We start from the raw sequence: 26908 nt of genomic DNA on the forward strand, positions 1-26908 counted from the left end.
GACAGCACAGAAAAATGCTCTCCTCCTTTGGTTCTTAGATCTTAAAAGCCTAGGCTGGTCACGTACAAAATATTTAGAAGAATGAGATACATAAGAGCAAAAGCTTTCCTACATCCAGAGGCTAGACAATGATTACCTGAGTCAAGTGAAGAGGGGAATGATAAAGAGAAGCCAAGGGAATTTAGATCTGAGGTCTCCCAGAGCCCCCCCCCCCCAAATCTACCTCTTCTCCCACCCTCTGCTTCAGCCCAAGTAGAGCCTCAGCAGGAAGGACCGCAGGACACAGGAGAGGAGTGGGGGTTGAGGAACATGGAAGCAAAGTGTTCCACAGCCCCCAGGGGTGTAGAACTTCCCTCCCATCCCAGTCAACACTCAAAGGCCACAGGAACATGGGCCAGTGAGTCTGTAACCCTGAAGAAGCTTTGTGGTTGGAACAAAGGAGGAACTCATGATCAGAAGATCCACAAGGCATCTCAGCAGTGCCTACGTGATGATGATGCAGCTCCAGTGCCTTAAGAAATGGGGTTTCACCTGAGACAACCCAGCCAGGTAAGAAGTGAATGGGTTTTTGTTCAGATCTCAGTTGGTTAGAGTGCCACGAATTTGCAGACAAGTCATAATGCGCTTCTGGAGCATTTCCAGAATGCTAACATAGCTTGCAATTTCAAGATTTGTTCTACAACCAGAACCTCAGGTTCAGTGTGCCAGGAGGCACACTGACGTGCTGTCCTGTGCACATGCTACCCTGTACTTCCTGCTGGGGGAAGCTGCTGCTCCCAGTCTGGGTGACTACACTTCAAAGTGTGGGGGAAAAAGACCACAACAAACTTTTCATGCTGATAAAAGTTAAAGTTGCAGAGAAAGAAAATAATGTGAACTCCTGCTGCTCTTGAATTAATTAGAAATGAATTTTAGAAAAGAAAAATAGAACATCTTGTTCTGTGCAGTTGCTAAAAAGTTCTCCTTTTCATTTAAAAGGTTAGGCAAAGCCATTACATGCTCTTACATTACTTTTTTTGAAAGAGCACACTGTTCCTTCAAACTTGCAGAGACATCATTTCACATGTTTCCAGGCTGGACCAAGGCTGTGTGTGTCTTCTTTGCATCATTATCCTTGATAAATCTTCATGTTGTTATCATTGTGTGGAAAGCCATATTCCAAGACCAGTGTTTGGGGTTCTTTAGCTTTTGATTCGGCTTCTTAGCAAAATGATTTGATGTTTAGTATTTATCTCTCCTAGCCTTCATTTAGGAAGCAATTATCCTACCACTGGGAGCTTTAAAGTGGAATCTTATGTTATATAAATTTCCTGCAATAACTGCACCAACCCCAATTCTAATAGGATCAGGGCTACAAATTTTAGTTTTTAAAGAAGAAATTGCTAATCATTCCAAAATTTAAAATAGAACTATAGCAAGAAAAGTTAAAAAAAAACACTTAAACTGCTATAATTTTAAGAAATATTCTATGGTCTAAAATTGATATTCTTAAAGCCATCAACCACATGACTGATCTTATGTCATCATGATTATAAAAATAGTGATAACTCGGTCTTACCTTGTTAAAAAATAATAGAACAACAACAACAAAAAACCTCTTCTTCCTCCTCCCATAGAGAATCATGTGTTTTAAAAGGAAGAAATAAAAACTATGAGAGTTATAGTTTTATACAAAAGCACAGAGGACTCTGGGTTCATGAAGAACATTCTGCAAAGCTGGTGTATATGTCCATGCACCAGGAAGACAGTGTTCTGCAGCATCCTCAGAAAAATAACAGTTACAGTTCTAGACAGTCAGGTTCACAGGAAGATAATCCTGAACTTGGGGGCTGGGGGGACTCCAAGAAGATAATGGTAACAGAGTAACTAGGAGTAAGACAAAGGGAGTGTACATTTATAGAGATAAAGAGGGCAGCCATGGAAAAAGACGTAGGGACAGCAGCAGAGAGTATCAGAAATAGTGGTTCAAAGATAAGCAAGTCAGAGAATATTACCCAGGAAAGTAGAAGCAGAGTTCAAAGCCAAGTAGCACTGCTTGACAGGACAGGACGCAAGAACTGGACAGTCTTAATACATTGAAAGAAAGTGGAGATACCAGAGGCATAGAATTATGCCTTCTCATGGTGAAGGAGGTAGCTTTAATGGCAAATCATTCTGGACCAAAAACCAGAAGGTGGACTCTGAGAACTGTACTCATTTGTCCACCTGGACAATCCATCCCATATTTTCAACCTGTGAAAGTTCTATCTATCCACTGAAGCTTCCACCCACTCTCAAAGTCCTTCCAGATCCCACCAGTCAGATCGATCCCACCACTGTTCACACTGCGTGTCCCTAGGACTGCAGTCTGCCCCGTGTTACTGTCAGCTCTGCACCGCTCACTCACTCACATTTCTCTTTCCAGTTTTCTTCCATGCAGCAGTGGCAACCCTCAGGCAAGTTTCAAGGGAAAGTTCACACAAATTGGTTTTTCATGCTGGCTGCAGCCCTCTCAGTGGGAAAGAGGACAAGGAGGGTCCATATCCAATATTCTGTTGAAAATGAGACTTTCCCCTTTATCCAAAACTCAATCCCTGACCTAAATCACCTTCTCAGTTACCATACTTTCAGACTCTGTAAGAACACTGTATATGGATAATAATAACAACACACATGTATCTTTCTTCATCCTTCATCAGAACACCTCTGAAGGGCATTCAACTAATCCCAGAGAACAATTACCAGCACCTAGCCCTAAAATCCCAAATATATCCCTGAAGGCTTAAATGTCCTTTCCAATCCACAGTTTCAGGAATACTCTGAGCTGACATCTCTCTAGGTTAGAGAAAAATAAGCAAGCCAACCTCACTGCCTCCACCAACTTAAAAATTTGCATGGCATTACCATAATACGTTATGGGTTTGTTTTACAATGATTACTTCTGACAGGCTCCCCAGTCTAAACTGAGTATCTGTGGCATGAAGAAGCCTTCACCTTCAAGAAGAGTTTTGTTCATACCATGCCTCTTAAAACATAAATCAATATGCACATTTTAACCTCAAACAAGATCATGAGGAAAAATCAGTTTTCATTTCTAAGAGATACACAAGGAATCATACATGTCTCTCATGGGGCATTTTAGGTGGATACTATGCACTTCCTTGATATAATTAGGCCATCCATTATATGTCTCAAGTTCTGTCCTCTGGTATCTAGGCTCTTTAATGTCATCAGTATAACTTCTAAAACTAATAACATTTTTCTTATCATATTAAATGTGTCATACTATTGTTGACATTTTAGAAAAGACTCCCCGAGAAAAAAGAAGAAAATAAAAATCACCGATACTCTTACCACACTGAGATCTTCATCCTATTGTTTAGATCTTCTCACTGGTTATTTTTCAAGAATTTTTAGACAGGGAAATTTTGGTAATCCCATTCAAGTTACATTTTTAAGCTACTGGAATCAGTGTGGTTGACCTGGCTTGCTAATATTACTCTGAAGGTTCAACATCATGATTATTCTTGTATGATTTATAATAAAGTCTCTCTGGACAAGATTTCAGTTTATTGTTATTATTTCATGTTCATGAGGTAGTTACCAACCAAATCAATCGTGTGTTCACAACACATACATTCTGATTAATTCACTGACAGCACCAGACAGGGAGTTTAGGAGCTGAGAACCCTTATCCCAGCTCCTTGATTATTTGCCTGAGTGATTGGGGCAGGTCGCTTCTCACACCAGCACCATTCCTTTCATGCTGAATCTCAGTTTCTTCATCTGTAAATTAAAGGGGTTGGATTAAATTGTCTGAGTAACTTTTAGTTTTCTTGGTCTGAAGTTCAATTGCCCACTGGGCCAAGTAACAGCTGGCTGAAAGATCCAATTGTTAAGAATGATTCTGGGCAAGGCCATGACCATTAACAGGGTAAAATGGAGGAGCCATACTCATCAATAAGAGTCATTCCCTTCAGAATCAGAGAAGAAGAAAAAAAAAAACAAATCCTCTGTTTAAAACTGTTCTGGCCAAAAGCTTAAAAAATCAATCAATCAATCAATAAGCAAGCAAGCATATACCATAAAGTGTGAAATAAACAATAAAACATAATCAAACATAATTTTAGAGGGTGAAAAGTATGTAAGTACCATAAAGCAGGATAAAGGAATAGAAAGTAATAAATTGTTAATGATTTAATTGGCCACTAACAACACCTGAAAGAACCAACTATAAGATTTAAGAATGAAGTTTAGCAAATTTTATGGATACTAGATAAATATTTAAAATTAACAGTGTTAATAGAAACTTTAATAAAAGTTAATAGGCTTTTTTACTAGCCTTCCATTTATAAGAGCAATAAAATAAACTATTAACTACTTATGAATAATCATAATGAGAAAAAATAGGGCATACTGAAAATAGGTAGTAAAAAAATACCATAAAGTATTGAAAAAAGAGATGGATCATTCAATGGTAAGCAGCTTTGAAATTTAGGAAGACATCAGTTCATGGCAAATGCCAAATTAAATTCGAGACATATTAAAACGAAACAAAATATTTATCATCTAGAAAAAATGCAGGTATTTATCAACTATATGAAAAGAAACATGACTTTCTAAACAAATTCAATGTATGAAATCAAAAAAGGAAATATCAGTAGACTTCACAACCATAAATATTAAATTTCTGTATTATGTACATCAAAATTAAAAGGCTGAAAATTCCACTTCTAGCCAAAATGAGGTAACAAGGACCAGATTTCCCTCTTCCATCCTACACAACTAGAAAACCAAACCCAACATATGAAACAACAATTTTCAGACACTGAACAACAGGCAGGGGAGGACTGTGATGTCTGAGATAACCAACAAGGTGAGCACTACAACTAGAAGCTTACTGCCTAGAAGCAACTTCCAAGCTACAGTAGAGGGTAGAGGAAGAAAACTTAAGAGTATGGTGGTTTCACTCAGTTAGGAGATGGAGATCAGACTTAAAATTCAGTGGTTAGTAACATAAAACTCATAGTGTTATCCAATTAAAACTTATCAAGCATGCAAACATATTCCTTATCCAGGAGAACAATCAAAGAAACAGATTCAGAAATGACAGAGACAATGGATCTAGCTAATAAGGAGAATAAAATAGCTACACTAAATGTTGTACATATTCCAGAAGGAAGCTAAACACTTGAGCATACTGAAGAGAGAAAAGAAAGATACAAAAAAACAGACAAAACCAAACCAAACCAAACCAAGAAACCAGGATTAACAGCAAATTAGACACAGTAGAAAACCAGTTGAATTTTAAGATGTAGCCATAAAAGAGCTACCCAAAATGCAACACAGATTAACATTAGTAAAGTACTGGGGAAAACAAAATGTCAACTTTGAATTCTTTACCAAATGAAGATTTCTTTTTAAAATAAAGATTAAATAAAGACTTAGTCAGATAGATACAAGACAGCTGAGAGAATTCATAACCAGGAAACCCACATTACAAGAAATAAGATTTTTCTGACATTAGAAATTCAATCAAATCCGTTCACCATATTAACAATCTTAAAAAGAAAAATGGATGCAGAAAAGGCAAAGTTTAACACCCATAAATAATATTTCTAAAAGGCTCTCATAAAACTAGGGATTCCCCCAACCTTTCTCAACAACCAGAAATATATCTGACAGACAGTAATTGATTTCATTGGTTTTCTCTCTGTTTCTATTTTTTATCTCATTCATTTCTTCTCTGCTCTTCATTATTTTCTTTCCTCTGCTTACTTGGGATTTTAGTTGATCTTCTTTATCTAGTTAGGTAGGAATTGAGTAATTAATTCAAGACCTCTTTTCATTTCCAATAAAACTGTTTAAGGCAATAAACTTCTAAGTATGCTTCAAGTAGCATCTTACACACTTTTTCAGTAAAAAACTTTCTCATTTCCCTGTAGATTTCTTTTCTGACCCATGAGTTATTTAGAGGTATGTTTCATTGTTTCCAAATATTTGGGAATTTTCCAGATATCTTTCTATCGCTGGTTTCTAATTTAATTATCCTGCATTAAAGAACACACTTTGTACAATTTTCATCATTTTAAATGGATTAAGACTTGTTTAGTATTCCAGAATAGGGTCTAATTTGCTAAGTGTTCTCTCTATGCCCTAGGGAAAAAATGTGTATCTTGTTTCTGGGTGAAGTACTCTATCGTTATCAATTGGATCAAGATGGTTGAGAGAGTTAAGTACAGTCTTATTGATTTCTGTTTATTTGTTCTATGAAGTATTAAGAAAGTATTTAAATCTCAAATTATAATTGTGTAGTTGTCTGTTGCTTTTTGCAGTCTTAATAGTTGTTTCATGTATTTTTTAGTTCTGTTATTAGGTGTATAAACATTTAGAATGTTATGTCTTCTTGATTAATTGACCCTCTTATCATTATGAAAGTATATTCTTTATCACTGGTAATATTCTTTGCTCTGAATTCTACTTTATCTGGTATTAACTTACATACTCCAGCTTTCTTTTGAATGGTGTAGAAGAGCATATCCTTTTTTTAAAAAAATGTTTTTCACTTTTAACCTACTCTTGATTTTATTTTTCAAGTAGGTTTCTTATAAGCAGCATATAATTAAGTCTTGTTTTTTAATTCAATCTATTTTTGCCCTTTAATGGGGATTTTTAGACCACTTACATTTGATGTGATATTTTTAGACAGTAGATTTTTTTCTGTTTGTACCATCTGTTCTTTGTAGTGTTTGTCCATCACTTTGGGATCACCATTTTTCATTGTCCTGTTTTCATGTCTGATATCCTGAAAAACCACTGTTTTGTATATTTGTTTATTTTTTGTTTATTTCAGGTAGAAGGATGAGTCTAGTCTCTGTCACTCTGTGTTGCCCCAGAAGTGGAAGTCCCTGGCAACTACTTAGTATACAAAAACTGTTGTTATATAAAAGCTGGAAAAAACATCAATGCCTATTAACAATGAACAGATAAACTGTGGTATGGCAATGAAATCAGCAATAAAAAGAACACGCTTCTGCTATATACAAAAATACACATGAAAGCACCATGCTAACAAGACCCAAAACTACTTAATATAGGATTCCATTTATACAAATTCTAGAAAAGGAAAAATAAAATGACAAAGAAGAGCAGTGGTTGTCAGATATCAGAGGCAGAGGAAATGGACTGACAACAAAGGGATAGAGGACAACCTTTAGGGTGAGGAAAATGTTCTATATCTTGATTGCAGGGTGGTCACATGACTCAATGCATTTGTTAAAACTCATTACATATACACTTAAAATTATTGATTATTATTTTAGGTAAATTATACTTCAACAAAGCTGATTTTTAAAGCTGTTTTAAAGGCCAATAAAAATGATGGCAGAGAAAAAGGAGATTTTTCCATAAATGTGATAACAATAAAAAAAATTTTAGGATACAAAGGATCACATCAATCCATCAGAAAAACACTAACATTCCATAGAAAAGGGGCTAGATAAGTAAACAGAAAGCTCACGGGAGAGGCAGGATGCAAAATACTCACTGCTATTGAGGGAGAAAGGAACCAAATATTATCAAACCCTACTGGTGGAAATATGACTTGGCACAACTTCCTAGAAAGCAATTTGGGTATCTGGAGAAGTCTTAAATTATTCCTACTTTGGGGCCTAGTACACCCATATCCAGGACTCTCTGAAGGAAATTTTCAGAGGCATAAACATATACTTGGAAAAATGGATGTTCTCAACACAATTAATTGTTAGAACCAAAAGTAGCATGAAAAACATTTGGTATTTCATGTTAGGAAGTATGATTACATTAATACCTTATAATTCGTCTCTTTCATGGTATTTTCATGATCATCAAAAATTACATTTTCAAAGAACTGCAGTGATATGAAAATGGTCTTGATATATTAAAAGAATAACAAATAGGATACAAAGGTATTTGATTTCATTTCTATCATTTGTAATAAAATAAACATTGTGTGTGTGTGTGCACACATTTGAAAGGCTGTAAGGAAATACACCACAAGATTAACAGTGTTATTTCCAGGTTGTAGAATTGTTGGTCTTTTTTTTTCTTCTTCTTATATCCTTTTCTGAGTTTTTACACCTTCCACACTGATATTGCATTTCTTATGAAAGAAAAATAAGATATATATATATATATATATAAACTTTCAAGTATTGTTAATCTCAAATAAGAAGTAGAAAATTAGTCTGAGTTTGTTATTTTAAGGGAGTAAGTGAGAACATGTTCCCATCACCCCCCATAGGAATAAGTAGCACTCTTTTTAATGTATATTAACTTTTCACAAACCACTGTCATTACATACAGAACAGATTGTGGGGTCCATGCTCTTTCAAAAATTTTTTTGACATCTTTCACTAAAATTTGCTGATTCACAACTATATAAAGACACAATGTTAGACATCAGGAATCTAGAATCTACAAGCCAAAATCCCTTCCCTCAAGGAATCCACAGTCTTTTGAGCTAGACTGTGGACTTCCAGCTGGAAATTTGGGCAGGCTATTAGTGGACCACAGCTGCTCTGAGATTACACAGGAAGAAAGAAAAAGAATGCATCCTTTTACTTATTCACTGATTCATTCAAGATATATTTATTGAAACTACTAGTTTCAAACACTGTTTATGTTCCTGGTTTTACAGTAGTTAACAAAGAAGTTGTAATTCCTGCCTTGATAATGATTATGCAATAAACAAATAGAGAAGGAAATATGTGATACAACTTGTACATCAGAAGAAACAAGCTAAATCCAATGAAAGAGAGTAACAGGAAGAACAGTGTTAGAGCAGTTGCAAAAGAGATAAAGGAATCAGGGAAAGCTTCTCTGGGGAGGTGGCATTTGAGCTGAGATTAAAGGATAAAAATGAACCAGCTATGCAAAGATAGAAGACCATCAGGTAAGACTGATCTTGTGCTGTCCGTGGTACTGAAAGATCAGTGTAGCTGTAGACAGCAGGCAAATAGGAGAGTGCAACACAAGAAGTTGGAGATGAGATAGGGACAAGATCATGCAGGGCATTATACTTCTCAACGATCAGAACAGACTGAAATCTGAGTCTCATATTTATACTTTTGTTATCTTTAAAAGGTCTTTTGGCAAACATTAACTTCAAGGGTCATTCTTGGAAATATTTGGGCAACTAGGTGCACAAGGTGCTATAAGGACTTAAGCCAGATTAGATACTCCGTTATCTATATATAGAACAGGAGCAATATAGAATAACAGGACAATTGTGAAGGAAACTGAAGGTGAAACATGCCACATACACAGAAAGGATTACTGTTCTGCAAAAAGCAACAACCAGTTGAGACAGAGGAGAGGATTCTTTTGTATTAGAAATATAAATTTACTACATTCAATAATATCCAATCAGAGCTATCAAAAATAACACTTCAGCATTGATTCAGAACTGCAGGGTACACTATCAGTATAATCAAAATGAAAGAATCTAAGCCATTTCCCCATCTTGCTTTCTTATTATTGTCTAATTGTTCAGAATGTCTGTCTGTTATGGAGACAAAGCAATTAAGCCCAGCAAGTTACAACAGTGGGGATCATAAAGCCGGGGCCTGCTTCATTAGCAACTTGGGATATCAGCATAGAAAACATTAAAGAAAGAAACACAATTGTAATTGGAAATAATGGGATCACACAGTTCGTTTAGCTGGGGACGATATGCTATCTGCATTTGCGGGCTTCTTATTTTTTCTTTTCTATTTTTTGGGTCTTTTTTCACCTGGGCTCTTTAAATGAGTTCCATAAACATCACAGTACCATAGTTGATGTAGTAAGGGTCTCAGTGAGTGCAGGCTCTATTTCAGATAATGGCACCTGTGCCCCGGGAATCTAAAGGAATCTTATTTTATGTTAAGTGTCAACTGGCCCAGGAAGAAGAGAGGCACGTGGTCAATGCTTCTGTTAAACACAAATCACCAGAATAAAAACTCCTGTGTCTCTCTCGCCCCATTTCTCATTAATACAGAGGTATCTTCCCAAGGTCTACTCTTGGAACATATATATAGTTTTTAAATGATAATCATCCTTAATACACTTACAATGCAAAAGATTATGTTACAAGGAGAAAGAATCGCAGACATTTTTAGATCTGGGATTGACCAAAGCCCTGTTATTTAAAAGTTGAGGCTCAGAGAGGAGACTGACATGCCCCAGGTAAAAAGCAGATAGAAGAATCAGAAGTGGAAGACACAGGTTCTCTAATAACAACATAATGATAATCACAGCTACTGCATATTGCATTAGTACGCTGTGGTGGACACTATGTCAAAAGTTTCACATATACTGTATCATTTTGACCCCATGACATACGAGAACTATGCCTTTTATGGATAACGAGACTGGTGCTCAGAGAAGTTATACAATTTGCTCTACTGTGAGGTAAAACTAAGATTTGAACCTGGTTGTGTCTGATTACCAAGCCCATGTGTGTAGCTGCTAAACGATCCCCTCTTCCTATACCAAGGAAAAAACATTAGGCAGTGAGTCCTGTTATCCCTGCCAGAAAATCAGAAACTGAAAATATAGTAGCATAGGTGGGAAAACCAGTCAATTCCTTAGAGCAAGGATCAGCCACCTGAAGCCCAGCATCTGTTTCTTGCACAGGTCATGAGCTAGGAATAGTTTTATATTTTTTAATGGTTGGAAAAGATTAAAATATTTTTGTGACGGATAAAAATTACACAAAACTCAAATTTATGGCCCATAAATAAAGTTTTTTGAAGCCCAGCCACAATCGCTTATTTATATATCATCTAGGGTTGATTCTGCATTTCAAAGGCAGAGCTGAGGAGCTGACAGAGACAGCATGACCCACAAAGCCAAAAATGTTTACTATCTGGCCCTTTACAGAAAACCTTTGCCAATCCCTGCCTTAAACCATAGCTTACACCACATCTAGGATATATCATTGTTTTTAATTAAAGTACAGTCAGTTACAGTTTGTCAATTTCTGGTGTACAGCACAATGTCCCAGTCATGCATATACATACATATATTCATTTTCATATACTTTTTCATTAAAGGTTATTATAAGGTATCGAATATTGTTTCCTGTGCTATACAGAAGAAATTTGTTTATTACCTATTTTCATATGTGTGATTAAAATTTGCATATCTCAAACTCCCAAATTTAAACCACATTTAGAAATAAGAACATGAAGAAATATTTATACAATCAATGTTCCACACTTCCAAGGACAGGGGAGAGGAAGAGAGGATTGTGTGCCACAAGGAGGAGATGGAGGAATATGACATGCTGCATCTCAATAGCTGAGTATCATTTTGTCTTCAGGGGTGATAAGTGTCCCTCAAAAAGGGGAGAGCCTTGTTGGTGTGCTTACTGAACTGTCTGATCCCCCATCATGTCAAAGGAGACCCTCTAAAAGAAAATACCATCCAAATTCTTAGCGGTAGCTATCAGGTAATGGCTCCTAGGCTCTGATTTTTCTCCACCTTAGATCACAGACTTGGCCAACAAAGTGAGTTAGGTGAGACAGCAAAGGCCCTCCTCTCTTTACGCCAAGCAAATACAGAGGAAAAACAGTAATAATGCTGGGCATTGAACCCTATTACGCTCTCCCTGCAAACCACATAAATTCAGTTTCCTATGAATGTGCGGGAGAAAGGTGAATTCAGCTGCATGTGAAAGTGATTTGTCCACCACTGGTCCACGCAATCCCCCAACCATTAAATCCACAGATTTTTCCCTAAATACAAGTCAACACAGTGAGTCACTTGCTTAGAAAATCAGTTAACCCTTCCATCTACCAGGATCTTTAAGTAAATGAGCTTGGACCAGATTCATTTCACATTGAATATTTTAGAATTGCCTTTATAAATATAATTTGGCTTCCCATGAAGACTGCCTATAGGAAAATTATGGGGATCCAAGGATTCCAGCCTGTACACCAGCAATATTTCTCAACATGAATCGGCATTTTGGATTATATGCTCACCAGTCTCTATTAACTAGAGAAACAATTGCTGTTGTTGAAATTCTGAAATCATTAAGACTTTAAGGTACAGACTCTGGCTGTATTAATTTCACTGAAGGCCACCTTGTGACTCCTTTGAATCCAGGTATCTGGTCTATCCTTGGCAAAAAACTTCTCTGCAATCATGCACACAACACAAAGACATTGCAGCATATGCAAATTTAATGTATGCAAATTCAATAATACGAGCTGAGAGCAAGAAAGAGACAACTATTTTCATGGTATGGATAATCCCACAGGAATTCCCCTAAACACACTCACCCTCCACTTCTCAGAATAGGAAACATGAATGTGCTGTTCCCTCGGTCAGTCTTCATTCCCACCCTCATCTTAAAACGTGAGCATCTCATCCTGTTGAGTGTCATTCTAGTGTTTAAAGGAACACACCCTTCAGTCTCGAAGGCATCTGGATGCTGGATCTAGTACTCACCTGAAGAAACAGTGACAAGTGCCAGTACTGGAGGGAACACAAGCTACACTGGACTTCTTGAGTGGTGGCAGGTTTGTTTGTAATATCTGGTAATATCTCAAAGTTGTTTGCAATGAAAATTTTGATTAAAATGCAATTTTTTTTTGTTTTGGGGGCTAATTCTGGTTTCTCACCCTCATATAAAATGTAACTTCACTGTGTCTTAACCCTTGGAAAAATCTACAAATTCACAGTGCAGGCAATTAAATAAACTCTTGCCTCATATGCCAGTGAGGGTGGGGGTGCAATGTGGCTAGGGATGGAGATGGGCACAGGGCATGGGGTGGGGCACGGGGCAAGGGGTGGGGAGGGGGTAGGGAAGGCGATGGCAGACTTGATATTATCTGTTTCAAAAAGAACCATGATACCCTTTGGAATGGTACTTCCCATCCTACATTCCATGAAACATTCATTATTAATAACTGCTCTTTCAAAACAGGGGCCTACAATTATAAAGGTGTGGGCAATGTTGCATATTATATGCTCTTACATGTCACAATGCACATTAGCATTGCTATGGACAGAACTGTGTCCCCCCAGATTCTATGTCAAAGCTCTAACCCCAAACATGGTGGTATTTGGAGATAAGGCCTTAGGGAGGTAATTAGGCTTAGATGAAGTCATCGGGGCAGAGCCTTCATAATGGGATTAGTTCCCTCATGGGAAGAGACACCAGGGAGCCTGCCCTCTATAGCTCTGTCCACCACGGGACAACACAGTAAGAAGGTGGCCGTCTGCAAACCAGGGAGAGAGCTCTCACCAGAAGCCAATGCTGCCGGCACCCTGGTCTTAGCCCCCAGAACTGTGATAAAATGAATGTCTGTGGTTTAAGCCACTCAAGTCTATAGTATTTTGTTATGGGAGCCTGAGCAGACTGAGACAAACATGCTGGAAAAAAAAAAAAAAACCCTGCAGTAAAGAAATCTATTTACCTTTATTAGAACCAGCATTTTCCACATACAGTTCTCCCCAATAGCAGAGAGTGATAATCTGAGTATTCAGATTTGGGGCAGAGACTGGTCCCTGGTTAGCAGAGGGCAGAGTCACTGTGTACTCACAGATACACCCACAAATGGGTGAGCTGGACATGAGACCTGCCTCCTAGGACAGGGCGTCTCAAGTGTGAACACGCATACAAATCACAGAGATCTCGTTTAAAATGCAGATTTTGATTCTGTAGGTCTTCTCTGGGGCTGCATTTCTAACAAACTTCAAACCGATGTTGCTGGTCTGTGGACCCTACACTGAAGAATAAGGTGTTGTCAACAATCTCAAACCTCCTGCCCCCTGTATTCTCATCTCTCCCTCACCTGATATGCAAGGTATTTCTGCCTCCAGCAGCCAGCTGACGGTAAGACTGGGAGGAGGGAGAGAGGGCTTGTGCAGGCTTGGCTTGGAGCCTGTGCTGACTGCTCCAGCCCAGTTGTGTAAGACGTCTCCTGGGGGAGTACCATGCGCTAGCCCAAGTGGGAGTCATTTTGCTTCCCATTTTCTCTGCCTCTGGTATGCGAGGTCCCTTCTGTAACCCCACAGTGAACGTGGTGCTCAACAAAATAAGATTCATGCATCCTTGAGTCCCTTAAGCATAACATCATCTTAACATGATCAAAATTCCACCTGTGCCCTTTTTGTGATGCCTGCTTGAAGATGGATCAATCACTGTTTTTATGGAACACCTTCTAGCAGAGGGTTACGGTGTAGGAAATCGAGCTTCTGATGTTCGGAGCCCCATTCCTTCACTAGTTTAGGGTATATGTAAGTTGGTCCTTCACCTGATTGAGGTAACACTGAAGAAATTTCCTCTCAGGTTTCCCCAGCCTCTGTCTCTCTTTACATATGGCAACTCAGATCCCACAGTAGCAAGGAGTGTAGTCTGGAGTTTATAGCTTCATCTTTTTCTCACTAGGAAACCAGAGAGCATGTGCCAGATCTGCACATAAGCAACAGGTAGCCAAGATCTTCCATCTACCAGGTTAACATTTGCAAACAGAGCAATCCAGGGGGACCCTCTCTATCACTGCTCAGAGTAACAAACTGACCTCCTGGGGTATGTCAACTCAGCTGGAAAAACAGGCCTTTATTCAATGCCCAAACACTGCAGAGAACTGTGCATATCTGGAAAATTAAATAACCAAAACAAACAGAAGGAGCTTCTCAACTCACACCTGGCAGGTGGAAAATAATTTCTCTTTGCATTTTTTTCCATCCACAAATAAATTATCTTTGCTGTTAGATGATGACGAAGGTGATTTCCACGGAAGAAGAGGAGGAGGGTAAGCGAGATGACCTCTCCAACTGCCTTGTAATGCTTGAAACATAGGTGTCTAAAAAAATACATCTTGATTATTTCTGGTTTTTCATCCAAGAAGGCAGACAAACTGTCTATCCAAGCTTGTTAGCTGTAAAGGGCCAGCATTCCAAAGAAGGATTTGCTAAATCCTATATTCTTATTTCCAGAGCAAAAAGAAAAAATACTTTTGAAAAGTTTTAAGGTGCATTCTACTGTTTGTGCTGCATGAATTCTTGGATTCAATAACCCCCCAAAATTGAATATACTGGAGAGAATGGCAGAAATTAATTTTGTGATTCTCTTTAACATTAAGATTTCTTCATGGCCACTCAGTCATCTTCCCTACATGGACTGGTATCACCTGTAGCTTCCAGAAGGGGGAACTGAAGTATGTCAAGGTGAAGGCCGTATTCAGCTTGAACTATAGAGCCAAGCATAGGAACAGAGAGGTATTGTCTCCTGCTTGCAACGCTCTTTCTAGCAGAGGGGTTAAAAACTGATTTTTTGCACTAACAGGCTCCTGGGTCAAAGAGGTGAGGTATGTGTTTACAGAGCTTAAAGGTGGTAAGAAGAACTATTTCACTCTCAATTTGCTAACTTAGAAAAGTGGGCACACTATCTTCCGTTTTGTATTCAGAAGTGGCTTGAAGGAAAACCATGGAAGCATGGCAGGAAAAAGGGAGCTCTTAATAACAACCCCATACTTATGGTAGCTCTTCACTTTGTACAAAAATAATCCTTGGTATTTCTCTTGAGGTTTATACTTTGGAAGCATTTAACACCTAGGACATATTTACCCGCATAATAATTTATAAAGTTGGCAGAGTAGGTAATAGGATGCCTAGTTTAGAAGCCATGCAAAACAATTTGTTAAACAAATGGGAAACTATTCTGATACCATGTTTTCTAATTATAAACATAATACTTGGCTACTTTGAGGAGTTTAGAAGTGAACTCCCTGTCAAGAAAAGAAAGTAACTTTTTGGTGTATTTCCCTTTGCTCTGACTGTGTGTGTGATCCTGCTGCTGCAGGAACATGAGGATTTGCAATTTTTTTTTTTAACCAAATTGAGGTCTTACTCTCTATTGAGGTCTTCTTTCTTGCTTTTCTCCATATTAAAATTTGAACAGACCCCTAGGAGGATAAAGTAAGCAAACATATCTCTATTCCTTTCCTTAAGAACAACTGAAATGCCAGTAACACAGGTAAAAAGACTCTAAAAGGTGGAGAGAAGACAGACCAGCTAAGACATCGAGACCCAAGGAACAACGCAGTGGTGAGTGCCCCATGTTGTCTATTCATTTGCCCCATATATTCCAGACTTGGAATTGAAAAAGCCACCAACTTGGAAATGCCAACAGGCACAAACAAACAAACAAACAAAACCCCTGAAAACCCTGCTCTCTCTAGCCAGAGACCAGGAAAGGGGCAACCTAGCAAGAAAGAAAACTTTTGGAAAATAACCACTCCACTCCAGCCAAACACCACGGAAAGAAATGAGGCCTCACCTCCACCCATGTGAGCAAGTAGCCTACACCTCCACCATTACAAGGATCCCCAATCAACACCCCTTCCTGGGGGGCTGTCAAGGAAAATGACGTAGGAAGCTGGAACTTCCTCAAGAGCCAGTGACAACTGCCCCCTTCCTGCGTCAGTGGAGACCATATGGGGAGACTAGACTCCCACCCCTACCCAGCATTAACAAGAGTCCCCGCCTCTCCACTGGGGTAGTGTCAAAAGAAGCCTAAAAGAGGGTCAGGACCTTTGCCACTGCCCAGTGGTAACAAGACTACTCTCCCACAGTGTTGGTGGAGGCCCTGTGAGGCGCAGTGACAAGCACTCTTACCCTTCCCCAGGCATGAAGTTATTAGTAGGGATCTAGTGGGGAGCCAGGTACCATCCCTCTGCCAGAAGTAATGAGGAACACCCCTTTCACATGTCAATTTGTTGGGGAGCACAAACTTCCATCTCCATTTGACAGTACAAGACATTGCTCCACCTTTTCCAACAGAGTCGTGTCAGAGAAAAGCTAGTTAAAACAGAAGGTTTAAATAAGACTCAGAGTCTCATAACCTAGTGCCCAAAATTTCCAGGTTTCCATCAAAAAGTATTCATCATACCAAGAATAAGGAAGATCTCAAAATGGATGGAAAAAAAATAGACAGCAACTTATTAATTAGACATTCAAATGCTTTAATAAGCCATTATGGACAAACTTGAAACAAACAAAAAATTAGAACACTTCAGAAAATAAATAGCAAGTCTTAGCAAAGAAATAGAAGATATCAAGAACCAAATGGAAGTTCTAGAACTGAACAGTTCAGATGAAATAAAAATTCAATGGATGAGCTCAACAGCAGAATGGAGAGGAGAGAGGACAGAATCATTGGAAGATGCAGTAATAGAAATGATATAATCTAAGTAACAAAGAAAAGCTCTCCCTACTCCCTCTTTACCCCCCACAAAAAAGAGTAGCACTTCAGGAACCTGTGGGATTAGAAGACAAATAAATGTAACATTCATCGAGTAGGAGTCTGGGAAGGAAAAGAGAAAGAGAGCAGAGGTGAAAAATTATTCTAAGAAATGACTAAAAGTTGTAAGTATGGCAAAAGACATAGACCTAAAATTTAATAATCTAAACAAACCTCAACCAAGATAAACGCAAAGAAATCCACTATATAATAGAAATATATAGAGAGAGATCCACACCATGACACGTCACAGTCATACTTCTGAAAACTCAAGACAAAGGAAAAAATCTCTAAAGCATCAAGAGAGCGAAAACACTACACCTAGAGGAGAAAAATAATTCAAATGATAGCAGATATCTAATCAGAATCACAGAAGCCACAAGGAAGTAGCACATTCTTAAAGTGTTAAAGGAAAATATTTGTCAACCCAGAATCCTATATCCAGTAAAAATATTCTTTGGAAATAAAAGGGAATCAATAGAATTTGTTACCAGAAGACCTGCCCTAATATGGAGAGATTTAAAAAAAAATTACTCAACTATATGTTGCCTGTAAGAAATTCACTTCAAATAATACAGTATAGGCAGACTGAGAGTAAAAGAATGAAAAAAAAAGGTATATCATACAATTAATACTAAGTGGAGAAGCTATATTAATATCATGTAAATTTACTTCAAAACAAAGAAAATTACCAGAAACAGGGGAAAACAGGATATAGTGATAAAAATGTCATTGCACCAAAATGACATGGTGGTCCTCACTATGTCTGCACCGAAGAGTAGAACTGCAATGTACAGGAAGCAAAAACTGAGAGAATTGAAAGGAAAGACAGATAAATCCATAACTGCAATTGGAGATCCCAATAATCCTCACTCAGTTTACAGAACAATTAGGCAGAACATCAGCAAAGACACAGGAAAACTCAGAAACATCGTCATTCAACAGGATCTAATCAATGTCTATAAAACACTCCACCCAAAAGGAGCAGTATGCACGTTTTTTTTCAAATGCCCACAGAACATACACACTATTTCTCTGTTTGGTTGCGTCTAATCTGTCATTTAATCCTTTTGTTCAGTTCTTTCATAAAAATTTTCTTGAGGTATAATGTACATTCAGAAAAGTGCACAGATGCTATATGTTCAGAACGACCACCTATGTAACTACCACCTGGGTCAATTACATTACCAACATGCCAGAAGCTGCCTCCCTTCTGCTCCTCTTCTATGGCAATTTCCTCGATTCCCCCTTTGACAATGACTATCCTGACTTCTAAAACTACAGAATAGTTCTGTCTGTTTTTAAATTTTATGTAAACGGAATAGCATAGTATATATTCTTTCAGTTCTGGCGGTTTTTTTTTTCACTCATAATGGTATTTATGACTCATTCATGTTGTTGAAAAGTATCAGTATCTATCTGTAAACATCTACTGCTATAGAGTTCGACATTGCATGGCTATAGCACAATGTATTTATCCACTCTACTGCGGATGAACATTTAGGCTGTTTGTAGTTTGCAACTATCACATGTAGCTATGGACATTTGTGCATATATCTTCTGATGCATGTATGTCTTTATTTATGTTTGACATTTACCTAAAAGTGGAATTGCTGATTTACACATTAAGCATGTGTTCAACTTGGACAATGACAAAATCCTTTCCAAAGAGCTTGTACCCATTTACACTCTCACCAGCAATGCATAAGCATTCCTCGGCTGCACATTTTTGTCAACACTTGGTAATGTCCATCTTTTATCTAAGCCTTTCTGTTGTACCTCATCATGGTTTGATTTCGTATTTCCCTATTTACTAAGAAGGTTAAGCACCTTTTCAAATGCTTTTCAGCCTTTTGAATATTCCCATTTGTGACAGGTGGTTAATTAACTTGCCCATTTTCCTAAATTAGGTTGCCTTTTTCTTAGTGATTTCTAAGTTTTTTTTTTTTTTTAATATATAGTCTGAACTCCAGCCCTTTTCAGTTAAATTTATTGGAAATACTTTTGCTGTTCTCTCTTTTTACTCTTCCAGTGGGGTCTTCTGGTGAGCAAAAATTTCTCATGTTAAGGTAGCCCAGTATCTTAACTGGGAGTCTTGATATACAGTAAAGCCTACAACTTGGCTCATCCTCAAAATTGTTTGCACTATTCTTATTCTCTTGCGTTTCCATGTCTTCTAGAATTAGCTTGACAAGCACCCCCCCCAAAAGAGAGAACCCTGCTGTGCCCACTTCTCCCACCTCCTCTTCCCTTCCTGAACAATTCCATCTTAAAGCCATTAAGAACGAGACAGAGCAAGGTCGGCATCCACAGTGGATGAGGCAGGCAAGCTTTAGAGAATCTCAGATCCTAAGCAGGGTGACTAGGGAGAACACACTTAATATTATTATTTTTATTATTAAAGACTTAATTTTTTAGAGTTTTTGGTTTACAATAAAATTGAGAGGAAAGCACAGAGATTTCTCATACACTCCCTGCCTCATACCAGCATAGTCTCCGTCAATATCAACATCATTCACTAAAATGGGTACTTTTTTTTTTTTTAACCTAGCGTGAGTCTACATTGATACTTTGGGTGATCATGAAGTCCATAGTTTACCTAAGGGTTCACTCGTGGTGCTGTACATTCAACAGGTTTGGACAAATGTATAATGACATATATCCATTATTGTAGTATCATAGAGAGTAGCTTCCCTGCCATAAAAGTCCTCTGTGCTTTGCCTGTTCATCTTTCCCTTACATCCCCTCCCTTCTCATCTAGCAACCGATGATCTTCTATTGTCTCCATGGTTTTACCCTTTCCAGAATGTCACAGAGTTGGAATCATACAGTAGGTAGTCTTCTCAGATTGGCTTGTTTCACTTAACAATATGCATTTAAGATTATTCCATGTCTTCTCATGACCTTGATGATTCATTTCTTTTTAGTACTGAATACTATTCCATTGTCAAGATGTACCACAGTTTATCCATTCACCTACTAAAGACACTGTAGTTTCTTCCAAGCATTGGCAATTACCAATAAAACTGCTATAAACACCCATGTGCAGGTGCTTCTGTAGATATAAGTTTTCAGCTCCTTTGGGTAAATACCAAGAAACACAATTGCTGTGTCCTCTGTTAAGAATGTGTTTACTTTCATACGACTGATGGGCTCTTCATCTTATGAACGATATGCATTGTGTACCTGATCGCAATTCCCCTTTTGCTTCATCCGCTTCAAAAGTCAAGGCCAACTTTGAAGGCTAGCTTTATTTATTGTGCACTGATGTGTGTTTTTTAGTTCAGGATGACAGTATTTTATAATTCTTTTCTCACCATGTTGCTTTTTTATTTTCTTGATCATATGGTAAGTGTATGTTTCACTTTACAAGAAGCTGACAAACTGTCTTCCAAAGTGGCTGGACCATTTTGCATTCCCACCAGCAATGTACGAGCGTTCCTATTGCTCCACACCTCACCAGCATTTGGTAGTGTCAGGGTTTCAGTTATTGGTCATTCTAACAGGTGTGCAGTGGTGTCTAACTGCTGTTTTAATTTTCATTTCCCTGATGACATAAGATATGAGGCATCTTTTCATATGCTTATCCGCCATCTGCATATCCTCTTTGATGAGGTGTTAAGGTCTTTGGCTCATTTTTTAATCTGGTTGCTTGTTTTCTTATGGTTCATTTTTAAGAGTTCTTTGTATATTTTTGGATTACTGTCCTTCATCAGATGTGTCTTTTGCAAATATTTTCTCTCAGTTTGTGGCTCATCTTCCAATTCTCTTGATACTGCTTTTTGCAGAGCAGAAGTTTTAATTTTAATGAAATTCAGTTTATCATTATTTCTTTCATGGATCATCTCATTTCGTGTTGACATGCTTATTTTAGAGCCTCCAGTTGATAATCTTATTATTTAAAGTATTTCTAGTACTGAATCTCCCATTTGTTTCTGCTCTTTCTTTCTCACGATGGATTTTCTTTCTCCCCATATATTTTGTAGTATTTAGTACACACAAATATATACCTTTATATATAGTTTCATAGTACACATAAATGCATATTTATATAATACTTTTTATGATGGACTTTGTCTATGGGAAAGTTGTATCACCTAGATTTTAGGTATGCCCCTTCAGAGAAGTTTTGCAATTGTTTCTGCCAGGTGCCTCCAAAATGTTACCGGCTCAGAATGACCTTAAGCTTATAAATTCCCGTATCATTCAGGTAGGTTATAGTCAAACCCCTATTCCAAATGGAGCACATAAGTAATTATGGTATCCCGTTAGAAATATTTTATTTTTCAGCCAATGCTTAGAGTGAGACAAACTACCCTTTGACAATATAAGGACATTTTTCCTAGTCCCACCCATTCAGTGGAATCCATTTTTATTTAAAGTGTGATATCCTACACCCTGCCTAGGATGTAACTTATCCTCTACCATACACAGATATTAAAACCTAAGCCCCATGGTTACAGAGGCCAGAAATTCCCACCTCCAGTCCCATCCTAGGGCAATCAATGCTTCTGCTTGACATTCTCTGTTTCAATAGCCCCTTCACTTCTTGCCCCTACAGATTTCTCTTGCATTCTTACAAGGGCAGCTATGCATTTAAAAACACATATATAAACATTGTTAAATTTTCTCTCCCAGTTCTAGGTGTTTTGTAACAAGAGGTTTCCAGAGTAACTAATGCACATGTATTACTAGCATTGGAAACCCTTTTACCTTTCTCAGCCTGAGTTTCCCCACCTGCTATAAGAATTAATAAGATAAAATACATAAAATTTCTGGCACGTGGACAGTCAGTAAGAGGAAACTACTACTTTTGTTATTACTATGCCATAATTACTTAACCTATTGCTGACTCTATTTGTTTACCATTACTATTACAGATAAACACCTTAATGTACATCCATGAATGTAATTCTTTGTTCATTTTGTTTATGATTCTCTCCTGAGGCTAAATGCCAAGAGAAACCACTCCTAAGTCTAGGGATATTTCACATTTTTAGGACTCGTAACATATACTTTCAAGTTGCCCTCCAAAATAGATTTACCAAGCTGCATTCCCACTAGCAACGTATTATAGCCTATATTGTCACTAACACTGGCTAATATAACTTCCCAAATACTTTCCCAATAGGGGAAGGCATTCTCTGTGACCAAAGAGTATATACCTAATTGGACAGGAAGACAACGCATGAGACTTGGAGGCAAGGTTTAAAGAACGTAGTGAGAGCTCTGTGGTTGCACAAGAGAGAGAAAGTTTCGAAAGTAAAATCAAGGTGACGCAAATTCCTGGCACACATGCCTTTACTTCCATTTCCCACACTCATCACACATGCCTAATTGATCACAGAACTCCTCACTGAGCTTGGCTGGAAACAACTTCAGTACCCTTCATAATATGGTAACTCCAAGCAGCAACTGATTATAGCTGGCACGTAAGATAAAGCTTCTGTATCCTCCTTGATTTAGTCGATCATAATTTTCAGGTCATGACAGGAGGAAGAGCTACATCAAATTTTAATGTTGCTTTGTATTTGAACCAATACAATTTGCAGCTGGATACAAATGCTATTCTTTGACAGGATTTGTTCACCCAGCATAGAGCCAGCCTCATTGTCATCGCTGGAAAAATTCTCCTCTCTCAGGGCAGGACAAAAGGAAAGAAATAATACCTGGAATCTAGGAGGTCCTCGAAACAATGGTACCTGAGTTTCCCAGCTAGAGAGTGGGCTCCCAGTGGGAAGAAGAATGCAATCAGGTGATCTCCAAACACCACCTGACCTTTAGCAAAGGATTTTTTTTCCTTTATGAAGCCAAGAGGAGGGAGACGGGGAGTGAACACCTGCTTCTGTTGTCTTCCTCTTCAGCCTGTGAGGCTTCAGGTCACAGTCACCAGAACTCATCAACCTCAAATACTCTCAGGAAAAACAACAACAACAACAACAAAAAACCCCAAGGAAGTTCCCAAATGATTCCCAGACAGTGAAGACTCGGAAAGCATCGAGACTTTACTTTCATCTCAGCCTCAACTCTCCGTGGAGAGGAGCTCCCCAGAGGGGAACCTTAAACAGGGGTGTCAATCCAGGAGCCCTGGGGGGGTGGTTTCTTTTTGGTCTGAAACTCAGGTTTTTTGACCAAGAGGCTGATTTGTAAACTAGCTAACTGCTACACAAGCGGCCCACGTGGGTCACAGCCATTAACAAGCCAATCTGATGGCACTAGAGTTGCCCTCTCCCCCATTTGTTCCTCTACTTTTGGCATCTCACCCCACAGCGCTGTTACAAGGGCTGTCTGCTGGTGTGGTATTAACACAGTAAATAAAATGACTTATATATGATAAAATTGAACCACCGCCAAGGGAACGTTCCTAATACAAAGAAATATGTTTGTAATTCTCCTCCATCCAACCTAAGCATTTATACGATTAGACCAGCCTATACTTTCTGGCTCTTTGAGCCAATCAGATCACTTCTCACAACCTGCTCCCCACCCCCAACACTGGCAATATTCCTTTCCATTATAAGCAAAGTCCTTTATTGTAGCATGTACATCTCTAATCATGCAAGCTACACTCTCATTACATTTTGCTATATATAAGTATACATGTGTACACACACATACACACACACACTCTCACACCCCCCTCTCTACCTTGTCCAGGTCCTGCTGCTTCTTCTGTCCCACCCAGAGCCAAGATGAGGCCGCCATTCTCTCCACTGGGATGCAGAAAGCTTTTAGATGATGAGGGCAGACAAAGAAGGGGCCCAGAGACCCTCAAGATGAAGGAGTCTGTCCTCAGGAGGCATTATTTTAAAGCCAATCAAAACCACACTGCTAACATTAACACCAGATGGTGCAACTCCTCTACTTAAAGAAAGTCTTCTATACTAAAGAATCATTTTCTCCTCCTTCACCCTTGAGTTTAATTTTAAAGGGGCCCTTTCTATTCTTAGTATTCATTGCCTTCCATATACTCATCTCTGGGAAAGGGGAAGAAAAACACATCCAGGCACACACACACACACGGTCTTCCCTCAGCTGGAAAGCTCCTACTCACACCTCTCTGGGTGACAAGCTCCTCCTTAGCCTTCTCTCTCTGGTCTCAAACCCTCCGTGAAAATGTGGACTACTCCTGGGAGATTCAGATACTCCTCCCTCATGCTCCTTCTGGCTTCCACTAGAGCAGTTCTCATGTCCCCCACGCAAGCCACGTGTGTGCCTTCCTGATGAGCTCCCTAGGGGCAGGGGCTCTTCCTTCCCATCTTCCTTCCTCAGCCTTTAGCCCACTGAGAGACACTTGGATGGCACATGATAAATTTTGCTGGATGATTGGATGGATGAATCCTTATGCTGGTAGCCTGCCCTGATACCAGTTAAAAATCTTAGAATATAAAGGCTGGAAGGAACCATAAGACTCATATTGTTGAACCTCTTTTCAAAAAGGCTGCCAACGGAGAAGTGACTTAGCTAAGGCCACACAGTGAGTAGGCTGGCATGGTCTCCCTGTGTCTAGACTCACAGCCCAGTCCTCCTTCCACTGATGGATATGGTTTTCTTTTATTCGTGGAATAAAATGTACTGAGTTTATCCGATGCACCAGCCCTGACAGATACTATGGAGAAAAGGGAAGAGAGAGCTTCTTCCTCATGGCTCACAGGCTAGGGGGAATACAGCTAAGTATTTAGATAAGTCGACAGGCTAGGACCATGTGGAGACAATGGAGAGGATTCATGAACATCAAGGTCAAATCCTGAGTTTATTTAAAATGTTGATATTTTGTTCATCAAGAATTTTTGGTCCCTATTTTTTCAAATATTGCATTAAAATATCATTCATCTTGATTCCTGAGTTTTTTGGCAGCTACTTATATTTTGTTTCTGAGGTAAATACCTCCCTCATCCCATGCTAGTCTTGGCCTTCTAAGGAAAAAAGAGTCTAAGAGAGGAAGAAAGCAAATGACCACGCTTCAACGACAGGCATTTTCAGAGAACCTTCGTGTTGCCTGTCTATTTCTGAATGGTGGGAGATTTTATACTTTGGAGCATGGACTTGTGAATTCATTGCCTAATCGCTGAGACTACATATATTTCCCAGCTTATAAACTCATTTCTTAAAATGAGCCTATTTATTGGATGATTTTTGCAGGCCTCAACTAATTGCAGAGAATCGTTTCATTTTAAGTTAATTCTTATAACTGCTGGCAGCTTAGATGATCAACCCCCACCCTCAGATCACAACCACAACCACACCGTGGGGTTGATTCAAGGCACTATTACCAAGCAAAATAGAATTTTTTTCATATATTAATATCAATGCTATTCTTTTGAAGTTGTCCAATATTGTGTTATTACCAATGATGACGATGACAATGACATAAACATTAAAATAAATTAAAAGAGTATAAGTAAGAAAATAAAAGTAAACAAAAAATGCTAAGTAACCACCATGGATAGGCAATCACCGAAGGCCACTGACAAATCTGCAAATCATATTGTTAGTAGCTTAAATCCCAATGGTATACAGTGCACTTGTCATGCTGAAGCTGCTTACATGTACGCCCTGATTCTAAGGTGACTTTTTGATCCAGTAGTTAGAGTTAAGGGCACGAGCCAGGTCTACAGATCATGTGCTAGCATCACCACTAGCCCGCAGAACCACCTTGGGCAAGCAATGTGACGTCTCCACGAGTCAGTCAGCCAGCTATGACGTTGCTACATTGCTTCCTTCCCAGGAACCTATTGGAAAGAGGATTTCATAATTTTAAAAAAAATCCTTCTAAAGAACTGGAAAGTATCGGGTTACAGTGCTCAGAGAGGACCCATGTGGCCCCACCTTGCAGGGTGGATGTTATGAATGACCAGTGGGGGACATCATCATCTGATGAGCCCTCAGCAAAACAGAGAATGCAATGGCAATTTAAAACAATTAACCTACATCAATGTTAAAATAAAAAGAACGCAAGGAAGAAAAAAGCTTATTTATGTTAATGGTGTGAATGGCTGATCTCAATTCATGTGTTAAGTCTCATGAGATACAGGCATTGATTCATTTGTCAAAACAAAGCATCTGCCCAACTTCACATACCAGCAAGCCACTTATTAGCCAATAGCCTTTATGCAAGTAATTTAAGATCTGTGTCAACCTCATCTCATAGCACCGCCCACCTTCATGGGGTCTTCCTGAGGATTAAAGAAGATCATGTGCATACAAGGCACTTAGTAGGGTGCCAGGTACACTGAAAACAAGCAGCAAAGGTGAGAGAGGATAAGAAGGAGGAGAGAAAAAGAAAATGATGCTTTATGTTTCACTTCAGTCTTCCTCACAGTACCTAGAATGATACCTGAGGAGTAGGCATGAATAAATGTTTGGATGAATAATAAATGCTTTTATGTTCTGAGTACTATACTAAAGAGGAGGAAAAAAGAGCAAGAAAGAGATAAAGGAGGGATAAAAAAAAAATGTCAAGAAAAACATATGACCTCTACCCTTGGGGGATTCAGCCCATCTGTTACTGCCTGTTAAGTCCACGTAGACTTTAACTTCTGACAACTTCTTCTTACACACGAAATGGCCAATCAAGCACATGGCCCAGAGCTTTCCCCTTCAGAGGATTATTCCTTGTCACTGTCTTTCAGCCCAACCTCTAGACTGCAA

Source organism: Vicugna pacos, chromosome 3 (genome assembly GCF_048564905.1).
Source record: "Vicugna pacos chromosome 3, VicPac4, whole genome shotgun sequence".
Lineage (NCBI taxonomy): Eukaryota > Metazoa > Chordata > Mammalia > Artiodactyla > Camelidae > Vicugna > Vicugna pacos.